This window comes from Carcharhinus amblyrhynchos, chromosome 3 (assembly GCF_965287045.1).
Source record: "Carcharhinus amblyrhynchos chromosome 3, sCarAmb.v2.hapA, whole genome shotgun sequence".
NCBI classification, from domain to species: domain Eukaryota; kingdom Metazoa; phylum Chordata; class Chondrichthyes; order Carcharhiniformes; family Carcharhinidae; genus Carcharhinus; species Carcharhinus amblyrhynchos.
Window position 1 is genome coordinate 55787591 of NC_137326.1, and position 11272 is coordinate 55798862.

Sequence of the window (11272 nt, forward strand, 5' to 3'; positions counted from 1 at the left end):
GGGGTGGAGTTGATGGGGGTTGTGTGGGGTCGAGTTGATGGGGGGGTGTGGGGTGGAGTTGATGGGGGGTGTGTGGGGTGGAGTTGATGGGGGGGTGTGTGGGGTCGAGTTGATGGGGGTGTGTGGGGTGGAGTTGATGGGGGGGTGTGGGGTGGAGTTGATGGGGGGGTGTGGGTGGAGTTGATGGGGGGGTGTGTTGTGTGGAGTTGATGGGGGGGTGTGTGGGGTGGAGTTGATGGGGGGGTGTGGGGTGGAGTTGATGGGGGGGTGTGTGGGGTGGAGTTGATGGGGGGGTGTGGGGTGGGGTTGATGGGGGGGTGTGTGGGGTGGAGTTGATGGTGGGGTGTGGGGTGGAGTTGATGGGGGGTGTGGGGTGGAGTTGATGGGGGGGTGTGTGGGGTGGAGTTGATGGGGGGGTGTGGGGTGGAGTTGATGGGGGGGTGTTGTGTGGAGTTGATGGGGGGGTGTGTGGGGTGGAGTTGATGGGGGGGTGTGGGGTGGAGTTGATGGGGGGGTGTGTGGGGTGGAGTTGATGGGGGGGTGTGTGGGGTGGAGTTGATGGGGGGTGTGTGGGGTGGAGTTGATGGGGGGTGTGTGGGGTGGAGTTGATGGGGGGGTGTGTGGGGTGGAGTTGATGGGGGGGTGTGTGGGGTGGAGTTGATGTGGGGGTGTGGGGTGGAGTTGATGGGGGGGTGTGTGGGGTCGAGTTGATGGGGGGGTGTGGGGTGGAGTTGATGGGGGGTGTGTGGGGTGGAGTTGATGGGGGGGTGTGTGGGGTGGAGTTGATGGGGGGGTGTGGGGTGGAGTTGATGGGGGGGTGTGTGGGGTGGAGTTGATGGGGTGTGTGGGGTGGAGTTGATGGGGGGGTGTGGGGTGGAGTTGATGGGGGGGTGTGGGGTGGAGTTGATGGGGGGTGTGTGGGGTGGAGTTGATGGGGGGGGTGTGTGGGGTGGAGTTGATGGGGTGTGTGGGGTGGAGTTGATGGGGGGGTGTGGGGTGGAGTTGATGGGGGGGTGTGGGGTGGAGTTGATGGGGGGGTGTGGGGTGGAGTTGATGGGGGGGTGTGGGGTGGAGTTGATGGGGGGTGTGGGGTGGAGTTGATGGGAGTGTGTGGGGTGGAGTTGATGGGGGGTGTGGGGTGGAGTTGATGGGGGGGTGTGGGGTGGAGTTCATGGGGGGGTGTGGGGTGGAGTTGATGGGGGGGTGTGGGGTGGAGTTGATGGGGGGTGTGGGGTGGAGTTGATGGGGGGGTGTGGGGTGGAGTTGATGGGGGGGTGTTGTGTGGAGTTCATGGGGGGGTGTGGGGTGGAGTTGATGGGGGGGTGTGGGGTGGAGTTGATGGGGGGTGGTGGGGTGGAGTTGATGGGGGGTGTGGGGTGGAGTTGATGGGGGGATGTGGGGTGGAGTTGATGGGAGTGTGTGGGGTGGAGTTGATGGGGGGGTGTAGTGTGGAGTTGATGGGGGGGTGTGGGGTGGAGTTGATGGGGGGTGTGGGGTGGAGTTGATGGGGGGGTGTGGGGTGGAGTTGATGGGGGGGTGTGGGGTGGAGTTGATGGGGGGGTGTGGGGTGGAGCTGATGGGGGGGTGTGGGGTGGAGTTGATGGGGGGGGTGTGGTGTGGAGTTGATGGGGGGGGTGTGGGGTGGAGTTGATGGGAGTGTGTGGGGTGGAGTTGATGGGGGGGTGTGGGGTGGCGTTGATGGGGGGGTGTGGGGTGGAGTTGATGGTGGGGTGTGGGGTGGAGTTGATGGTGGGGTGTGTGTGGGGTGGAGTTGTTGGGGGGTGTGGGGTGGAGTTGATGGGGGGTGTGTGGGGTGGAGTTGATGGGGGGTGTGGGGTGGAGTTGATGGGGGGGTGTGGGGTGGAGTTGATGGGGGGGTGTGTGGGGTCGAGTTGATGGGGGGGTGTGGGGTGGAGTTGATGGGGGGGTGTGTGGGGTGGAGTTGATGGGGGGGTGTGGGGTGGAGTTGATGGGAGTGTGTGGGGTGGAGTTGATGGGGGGGTGTGTGGGGTGGAGTTGATGGGGGGGTGTGTGGGGTGGAGTTGATGGGGGTGTGGGGTGGAGCTGATGGGGGGGTGTGTGGTGTGGAGTTGATGGGGGGTGTGGGGTGGAGTTGATGGGGGGGTGTGGGGTGGAGTTGATGGGGGGGTGTGGGGTGGAGTTGATGGGGTGTGTGGGGTGGAGTTGATTGGGGGGTGTGGGGTGGAGCTGATGGGGGGGTGTGGGGTGGAGTTGATGGGGGGTGGTGTGGTGTGGAGTTGATGGGGGGGGTGTGGGGTGGAGTTGATGGGGTGTGTTGGGTGGAGTTGATTGGGGGGTGTGGGGTGGAGCTGATGGGGGGGTGTGGGGTGGAGTTGATGGGGGGGGGTGTGGTGTGGAGTTGATGGGGGGGGTGTGGTGTGGAGTTGATGGGCGGGTGTGGGGTGGAGCTGATGGGGGGGTGTGGGGTGGATTTGATGGGGGGGTGTGGGGTGGAGTTGATGGGGGGGTGTGGGGTGGCGTTGATGGGGGGGTGTGGGGTGGAGTTGATGGGGGGGTGTGGGGTGGAGTTGATGGGGGGTTGTGTGTGGGGTGGAGTTGTTGGGGGGGTGTGGGGTGGAGTTGATGGGGGGGGTGTGGGGTGGAGTTGATGGGGGGGTGTGGGGTGGAGTTGATGGGGTGTGTGGGGTGGAGTTGATGGGGGGTGTGGGGTGGAGTTGATGGGGGGTGTGGGTTGGAGTTGATGGGGGGGTGTGTGGTGTGGAGTTGATGGGGGGGTGTGGGGTGGAGTTGATGGGGGGGTGTGGGGTGGAGTTGATGGGGGGTGTGGGGTGGAGTTGATGGGGGGGTGTGGGGTGGAGTTGATGGGGGGGTGTGTCGTGTGGAGTTGATGGGGGGTGTGGGGTGGAGTTGATGGGGGGGTGTGTGGGGTGGAGTTGATGGGGGTGTGTGGGGTGGAGTTGATGGGGGGTGTGGGGTGGAGTTGATGGGGGGGTGTGGGGTGGAGTTGATGGGGGGTGTGTGGGGTGGAGTTGATGGGGGGTGTGGGGTGGAGTTCATGGGGGGCGTGGGGTGGAGTTGATGGGGGGTGTGTGGGGTGGAGTTGATGGGGGGTGTGGGGTGGAGTTGATGGGGGTGTGTGGGGTGGAGTTGATGGGGGGTGTGGGGTGGAGTTGATGGGGGGTGTGTGTGGGGTGGAGTTGATGGGGGGGTGTGTGGAGTGGAGTTGATGGGGGGTTGTGTGGGGTGGAGTTGATGGGGGGGTGTGGGGTGGAGTTGATGGGGGGTGTGGGGTGGAGTTGATGGGGGGTGTGTGTGGGGTGGAGTTGATGGGGGGGTGTGTGGAGTGGAATTGATGGGGGGTTGTGTGGGGTGGAGTTGATGGGGGGTTGTGGGGTGGAGTTGATGGGGGGGTGTGGGGTGGAGTTGATGGGGGGGTGTGGGGTGGAGTTGATGGGGGGGTGTGTGTGGTGGAGTTGATGGGGGGTGTGGGGTGGAGTTGATGGGGGGGTGTGGGGTGGAGTTGATGGGGGTGTGTGGGGTGGAGTTGATGGGGGGTGTGGGGTGGAGTTGATGGGGGGTGTGTGTGGGGTGGAGTTGATGGGGGGGTGCGTGGAGTGGAGTTGATGGGGGGTTGTGTGGGGTGGAGTTGATGGGGGGGTGTGGGGTGGAGTTGATGGGGGGGTGTGTGGGGTGGAGTTGATGGGGGGGTGTGGGGTGGAGTTGATGGGGGGTGTGGGGTGGAGTTGATGGGGGGTGTGTGGGGTGGAGTTGATGGGGGGTTGTGTGGGGTGGAGTTGATGGGGGGGTGTGGGGTGGAGTTGATGGGGGGGTGTGTGGGGTGGAGTTGATGGTGGGGTGTGGGGTGGAGTTGATGGGGGGGTGTGGGGTGGAGTTGATGGGGGGGTGTGGGGTGGAGTTGATGGGGGGGTGTGGGGTGGAGTTGATGGGGGGATGTGGGGTGGAGTTGATGGGGGGGTGTGTGGGGTCGAGTTGATGGGGGGTGTGGGGTGGAGTTGATGGGGGGGTGGGGGTGGAGTTGATGGGGGGTGTGGGGTGGAGTTGATGGGGGGGTGTGTGGGGTGGAGTTGATGGGGGGGGGTGGGGTGGAGTTGATGGGGGGGTGTGGGGTGGAGTTGATGGGGGGGTGTGGGGTGGAGTTGATGGGGGGGTGTGGGGTGGAGTTGATGGGGGGTGTGTGGGTGGAGTTGATGGGGGGGTGTGTGGGGTGGAGTTGATGGGGGGTGTGGAGTGGAGTTGATGGGGGGGTGTGGGGTGGAGTTGATGGGGGGGTGTGGGGTGGAGTTGATGGGGGGGTGTTGTGTGGAGTTGATGGAGGGGTGTGGGGTGGAGTTGATGGGGGGGTGTGGGGTGAGTTGATGGGGGGGTGTGGGGTGGAGTTGATGGGGGGGTGTGGGGTGTAGATGAAGTGGGGTGTGGGGTGGAGTTGATGGGGGGTGTGTGGGGTGGAGTTGATGGGGGGGTTGTGGGGTGGAGTTGATGGGGGGTGTGTGGGGTGGAGTTGATGGGGGGCTGGAGTTGATGGGGGGGCTGTGTGGGGTGGAGTTGATGGGGGGGTGTGGGGTGGAGTTGATGTGGGGGTGTGTGGGGGTGGAGTTGATGGGGGGGTGTTGTCTGGAGTTGATGGGGTGGTGTGTGGGGTGGAGTTGATGGGGGGTGTGTGGGGTGGAGTTGATGGGTGGGTGTGTGGGGTGGAGTTGATGGGGGGGGTGTGGGGTGGAGTTGATGGGGGTGTGGGGTGGAGTTGATGGGGGGGTGTGTGGGGTGGAGTTGATGGGGGGTGTGTGGGGTGGAGTTGATGGGGGGGTGTGGGGTGGAGTTGATGTGAGGGTGTGTGGGGTGGAGTTGATGGGGGGTGTTGTCTGGAGTTGATGGGGGGGTGTGTGGGGTGGAGTTGATGGGGGGGTGTGGGGTGGAGTTGATGGGGGGGTGTGTGGGGTGGAGTTGATGGGGGGGTGTGTGGGGTCGAGTTGATGGGGGGGTGTGTGGGGTGGAGTTGATGGGGGGGTGTGGGGTGGAGGTTGATGGGGGGGTGTGGGGTGTAGATGAAGGGGGGTGTGGGGTGGAGTTGATGGGGGGGTGTGTGGGGTGGAGTTGATGGGGGGGTGTGTGGGGTGGAGTTGATGGGGGGTGTTGTGTGGAGTTGATGGGGGGTGTGGGGTGGAGTTGATGGGGGGGGTGTGTGTGGAGTTGATGGGGGGGTGTGGGGTGGAGTTGATGGGCGGGCTGTGGGGTGGAGTTGATGGGGGGGTGTTGTGTGGAGTTGATGGGGGGGGTGTGGGGTGGAGTTGTTGGGGGGGGTGTTGTGTGGAGTTGATGGGGGGTGTGGGGTGGAGATTGATGGGGTGGGTGTGGGGTGGAGTGATGGGGTGTGTGGGTGGAGTGATGGGGGGGTGTGGGGTGGAGTTGATGGGGTGGTGTGGGGTGAGTGATGGGGAGGGGTGTGGGGTGGAGTTGATGGGGGGGTGTGGGGTGGCGTTGATGGGGGTGTGGGTGGAGTTGATGGGGGGTGTGGGGTGGAGTTGTTGGGGGGGTGTGGGGGTGGAGTTGATGGGGGGTGTGGGGTGGAGTTGATGGGGGGGGTGTGGTGTGGAGTTGATGGGGGGGTGTGGGGTGGAGTTGATGGGGGGGTGTGGGGTGGAGTTGATGGGAGTGTGTGGGGTGGAGTTGATGGGGGGTGTGGGGTGGAGTTGATGGGGGGGTGTGTGGGGTGGAGTTGATGGGGGGGTGTGGGGTGGAGTTGATGGGGGGGGTGTGGGGTGGGAGTTGATGGGGGGGTGTGGGGTGGAGTTGATCGGGGGTGTGGGGTGGAGTTGATGGAGGGGTCTGGGGTGGAGTTGATGGGGGGGTGTGGGGTGGGAGGTTGTTGGGGGTTGTGTGGGGTGGAGTTGATGGGGGGGTGTGGGGGTGGAGTTGATGGGGGGTGTGTGGGGTGGAGTTGATGGGGGGGTGTGGGGTGGAGTTGATGGGGGGGTGGGGTGGAGTTGATGGGGGGTGTGGGGCTGGAGATGATGGGGGGGGTGTGGGGTGGAGTTGCTGGGGGGTGTGTGGGGTGGAGTTGATGGGGGGGTGTGTGGGTGGAGTTGATGGGGGGGTGTGGGGTGGAGTTGATGGTGGGGTGTGTGGGGTGGAGTTGATGGAGGGGTGTTGTATGGAGTTGATGGGGGGTGTGGGGTGGAGTTGATGTGGGGGGTGTGGGGTGGAGTTGATGTGGGGGTGTGGGGTGGAGTTGATGGGGGGGTGTGTGGGGTGGAGTTGATGGGGGGGTGTTGTGTGGAGTTGATGGGGGGGTGTGGGGTGGAGTTGATGGGGGGGGTGTGTGGGGTGGAGTTGATTGGTGGGGTGTGGGGTGGAGTTGATGGGGGGGTGTGGGGTGGAGTTGATGTGGGGGGTGTGGGGTGGAGTTGATGGGGGGGTGGGTGGGGTGGAGTTGATGGGGGGTGTGGGTGGTGATGTGGGGGGTGTGGGGTGGGAGTTGATGGGGGGTGTTGTGTGGAGTTGATGGGGGGGTGTGGGGTGGAGTTGATGGGGGGGGTGTGGGGTGAGTTGATGGGGGGTGCGTGGGTGGAATTGATGGAGGGGCTGTAATTGTTAGAGGACGTGGATTGGTGGTTTTGGGTTGTGGGGAGAGGGGGATGAAATTTGGGTGGGGGGTGGGTGTAGTGCATGGGGTTAGTGGGGAGAAAGAGAGCGTGGGGCCGAGGGGGGACACGGAGCATGCAGAGCCAGGGGCTGGGGAAGAACTGGGGGGGACAGAGGGAGTGCTCGGGGAGGGTGGGGGGGGGGGCAGGATGGAGGAGTTGGGGGGAAAAGCGAGTGCGCAGCGCCATATAAATGTGTAACTTGCAACACTGGCTCTATTCTCTCCCCACAGATGCTGTCAGACCTGCTGAGATTCTCCAGCATTTTCTGTTTTCGTTTCAGATTCCAGAATCTGCAGTATTTTGCTCTTACCATGGGCACTATTACTGATTTTAGCTTTTTATTCCAGATTTTAGCCTTTTATTCCAGATTTATTTAAGTATATTTAAACTACCAAGCTTCTGCAGGTTGCTAATCCAGTAACACAATGTTAATGTATACTCAATGTAAAAGGCAATGCATTAAGAAAGGTTTGTCAGCCTTCTGAAGCCAGCTATGTCCCCAGTGTTGACTACGATATGCAAGTGTAATTTAAGCAAAATGGCTCAAGTTTAATACGTGGGTAACTAATTAATGGAAGACATATTACAATGTCATGAATTAAATTGATAATGCCTAAGGAGCTGACCACTCTATAAATGGGAATCATAAAAGATGTGTTATATATGGAAAATTATAGCTTATAAGGAGTCTATAGAAGAGAGATGCTTCTGCTGTGTGAATGTTCACTAGCAATATCACTAGTAATTATAAACAAACCAAACATGATCTTATTTTTGCCCTATTTGGTGACTTTTGTACCATTCTAATTTATTTTACTCTTGCTATTAAAAATTATAGCGTACAGTAACTGAAAAGAGTAATCTTTCTGCAGCTTTAAGCAGTACCTTGAAGCAGGGTTCTAAATCTGTAGTCCAAATAAGAGTTTACAAAAATGTATTCGACAAGAGGCTTGTAAAGTAGCATCTGTTCAGGGCACTAAAGTCCTCTACCTTAAAGCCATATCAGAAGCTATTGGTAGTGACCTTCATAAAAAACAGCTGCAAGACCCTGCCAGAAATAGTGACCACACCAAAAGGGAACAGACTGGATTTGTACCAGCAAAACCTATAGCCAAAGATTCTGAGCAAACCCAAGAAGAGAGTTGCCATGAAACAAGTCATGGGGATGATTCTTCCCATACATCCATCAAGAGCACAAACCCAATGCTGGAAAGAATTCTATAGACATAAATATAACAGCAGATTGAAGATTGATGAAGAAGATATTGAGAAAAGACCAAACCCAGGGCTGGTAGCTATGGATAATGAGACAAGTATGAATTGGAACAAGAATTCCCTTCCAAAAATTGATGACTGCAAGGTATTCATCGTAAAACTTCTCTAATTTTGATTTTTTTTGTCAATGTTGTACTTCGAAACTATGAAGCTGTAGCGCTTAATATAAAAAAGGATAGCAAGAGTTTTTATAAATACATAAAAAGGAAGAGGCTGGCTAGGGTGAACGTTGATCCCTTAGAGGATGAGAAGGGGGACTTAGTGGTAGGGGATGGGGATATGGCTGAGGTCTTGAATAACTTTTTTGTTTCGGTCTTCACGGAGGAGGACGTGAATAATTTGCCTGGTGTTAGAGATGGAAAGGTGGTAGGACTGGAGGGTCTTAATGACATTACTGTTACTAGAGAGGTGGTGCTCAACAGACTGGAGGGACTGATTGTGGACAAGTCGCCAGGACCGGATGGAATGCATCCGAGGGTTCTGAAAGAAATGGCGGAGGTGATAGTGGATGCCTTGGTGGTTATTTTCCAGACGTCGCTGGATTCCGGGGAAGTGCCGGAAGATTGGAAAGTGGCTAATGTTACGCCGTTGTTTAAGAAGGGTGCCAGGCAAAAGGCAGGGAATTATAGGCCGGTTAGTTTAACGTCTGTTGTAGGTAAAATGTTAGAATCCGTCATCAAGGAGGAAATAGAGAGGCATCTTGAGGGGAATTGCTTGATAGAGCAGACGCAGCACGGTTTCATTAAGGGGAAGTCGTGTCTGACAAATTTACTGGAGTTCTATGAGGATGTGTCTAGGGCGGTGGATAGAGGAGAGCCGGTGGATGTGGTCTTTCTTGATTTTCAGAAGGCGTTTGACAAGGTACCTCACAAGAGGTTATTGCAGAAGGTCAGGGGACATGGAGTTGGGGGTAGGGTATTAGCGTGGATAGAGGATTGGTTGTCAAATAGGAGGCAGAGAGTGGGGGTCAATGGGTGCTATTCAGATTGGCGGTTGGTGACTAGTGGAGTGCCCCAGGGGTCGGTGCTGGGGCCTCAGCTATTTACCATTTATATAGATGATCTGGAGGAGGGAACCGAGTGTATGGTGTCGAAATTTGCTGATGACACCAAGATTGGTGGAATGGCAAATTGTGCGGAGGGTGTGGAGAGTCTGCAGAAGGATCTAGATAGGCTGGGCGAATGGGCCAGGAACTGGCAAATGGAATTTAATGTTGGCAAGTGCGAGGTGGTCCACTTTGGTAGGAATAATGGTAGGAAGGATTATTGCTTACGTGGCGAAAAACTGCAGCAGGCGATGGTGCAGAGGGACCTTGGGGTCCTTGTGCATGAGTCGCAAAAACCCAGCTTGCAGGTGCAGCAGGTGGTCAGGAAGGCGAATGGGATGCTGGCCTTCATAGCGAGGGGGATTGAATATAAAAGTAGGGAGGTCTTGCTGCGGCTGTATAGGGTATTGGTGAGGCCGCAGCTGGAGTACTGTGTGCAGTTTTGGGCGCCGTACTTATGCAAGGATATTTTGGCCTTGGAGGGAGTGCAGAGGAGGTTTACTAGGCTGATGCCGGAGTTGAGGGGGTTGAGCTATGAGGAGAGGCTGAATAAACTAGGCTTGTACTCGTTAGAGTTTAGAAGAATGAGGGGAGATCTCATTGAGACGTATAAGATGATGAATGGGATGGATAGGATAGAGGTGGAGAGACACTTCCCGCTCAGAAAGGACAGTAGGACTAGGGGGCACAGCCTCAAGATAAAGGGGGGGCGGTTTAGAACGGAGTTGAGGAGGAACTTCTTCACTCAAAGGGTGGTGAATCTCTGGAATTCTCTGCCTGTTGAAGTGGTGGAGGCTACCTCGCTAAACATTTTTAAGACGCGGGTTGATGGGTTTTTGATAAGAGGGGATTAAGGGTTATGGGGAGAGGGCGGGAATGTGGAACTGAGCCACGACAGATCAGCCATGATCTTATTGAATGGCGGGGCAGGCTCGAAGGGCTAGATGGCCTACTCTTGCTCCTATTTCTTATGTTCTTATGTTCTTATTATAAATAACATGTTAAATTAGGAAGGGAACAAGTTTTACCCATTGCCGAGGTACATTCCTTTTCAGGACAATTTTCATTTTGTTTTTCTGCCAGTTCTGTATCTGATGAGATTTCAAGTTGAAAGAAATTTACACACACACATTAAATTGAAATCAGGCAGAATTTAGAAAGGTGAAGAGTGAGATAGTAACACGAAATGCAAAGATATAGTAGGACACGAGATCAATAATGAGATTTTGTTTAGACGAATTGCAATGTTGCAAAATAACAATTTTTTTTCCAAACATATGACTAAATTTCAGAATTCTATGGCTAAAAAGAGCTGTATGAAAAAGAGTAACATTGAAGATATTGTATGAAATACTAGGGGTCATAGTTTGAGGATAAATGATCAACCTTTAAGGACTGAGGTGAAGAGAAGTGTCTTCATCCACAGAGTATTGAATCTGTGGAATTCACTACCACAGAAAGCAGTTGAGGCCAAAGCATTGTGATTTCAAGAAGAAATTAGATATAGGTCTTGGATCTAAAGGGATATGGGCGGGGAAGTCGGATCAGGATGTTGATTTTGATGATCAGCCATGATCAAAATGAATGTCAGAAGAGGCTCAAAGGGCCAGGTGGCCAACTCCTGTGGGTGGGACCCAAACACAGAGGTATGTGAGAAATTAAAGAAAAAGTAAAAATTGGCAGAGGGGTTTTGAGCTGAAAATTGAAATAAAAACAGAAAGTGCTGGAAATGTTAAGCAGCTCTGACATCATCTGTGGAGAGAAAAAGTTACTGATTATATTTCTAATATTGTCCAGTTGTGATGCAAGGCCATTGAACTGAAACTTTAACTCTGTTTTTCCCCCAAAAGATGCTATCAGACCAACTGAGTATTTCCAGCATTTTATTCATACTTCATACATACCTTGATTTAGTGTTTACAAAAAGAATAATCAAAAGAAGGGAAATTGAAATGAAGTATTGGTGAAGCTAGTTACGCTAGAGTGCTGGGCTCTGATGGATACATCCAAAGATCTTGAAAGAAATGATGAGGGGATTATCTGAGACCCTATAAATTATATTTCAGCATCTGACTGAGTGAATGTATGCTGAAAAGCATAAAACAATTTCCCGAAAAGAGAGCCCCTGCTTGCTTGGTTAATTACAGTCCAATTAGCTGAACATCTTTGGCAGGGAAGATTTTGAAGTCATTAAAGTTGAGACTAAGTATCAAGATGAAGAGAAATAATTAAATATAGTCAACACATTTCAAAAACGGAAGAATATGTTTGACAAACCTAATTTTTTTGTAAGAAAGTGACATAGCAA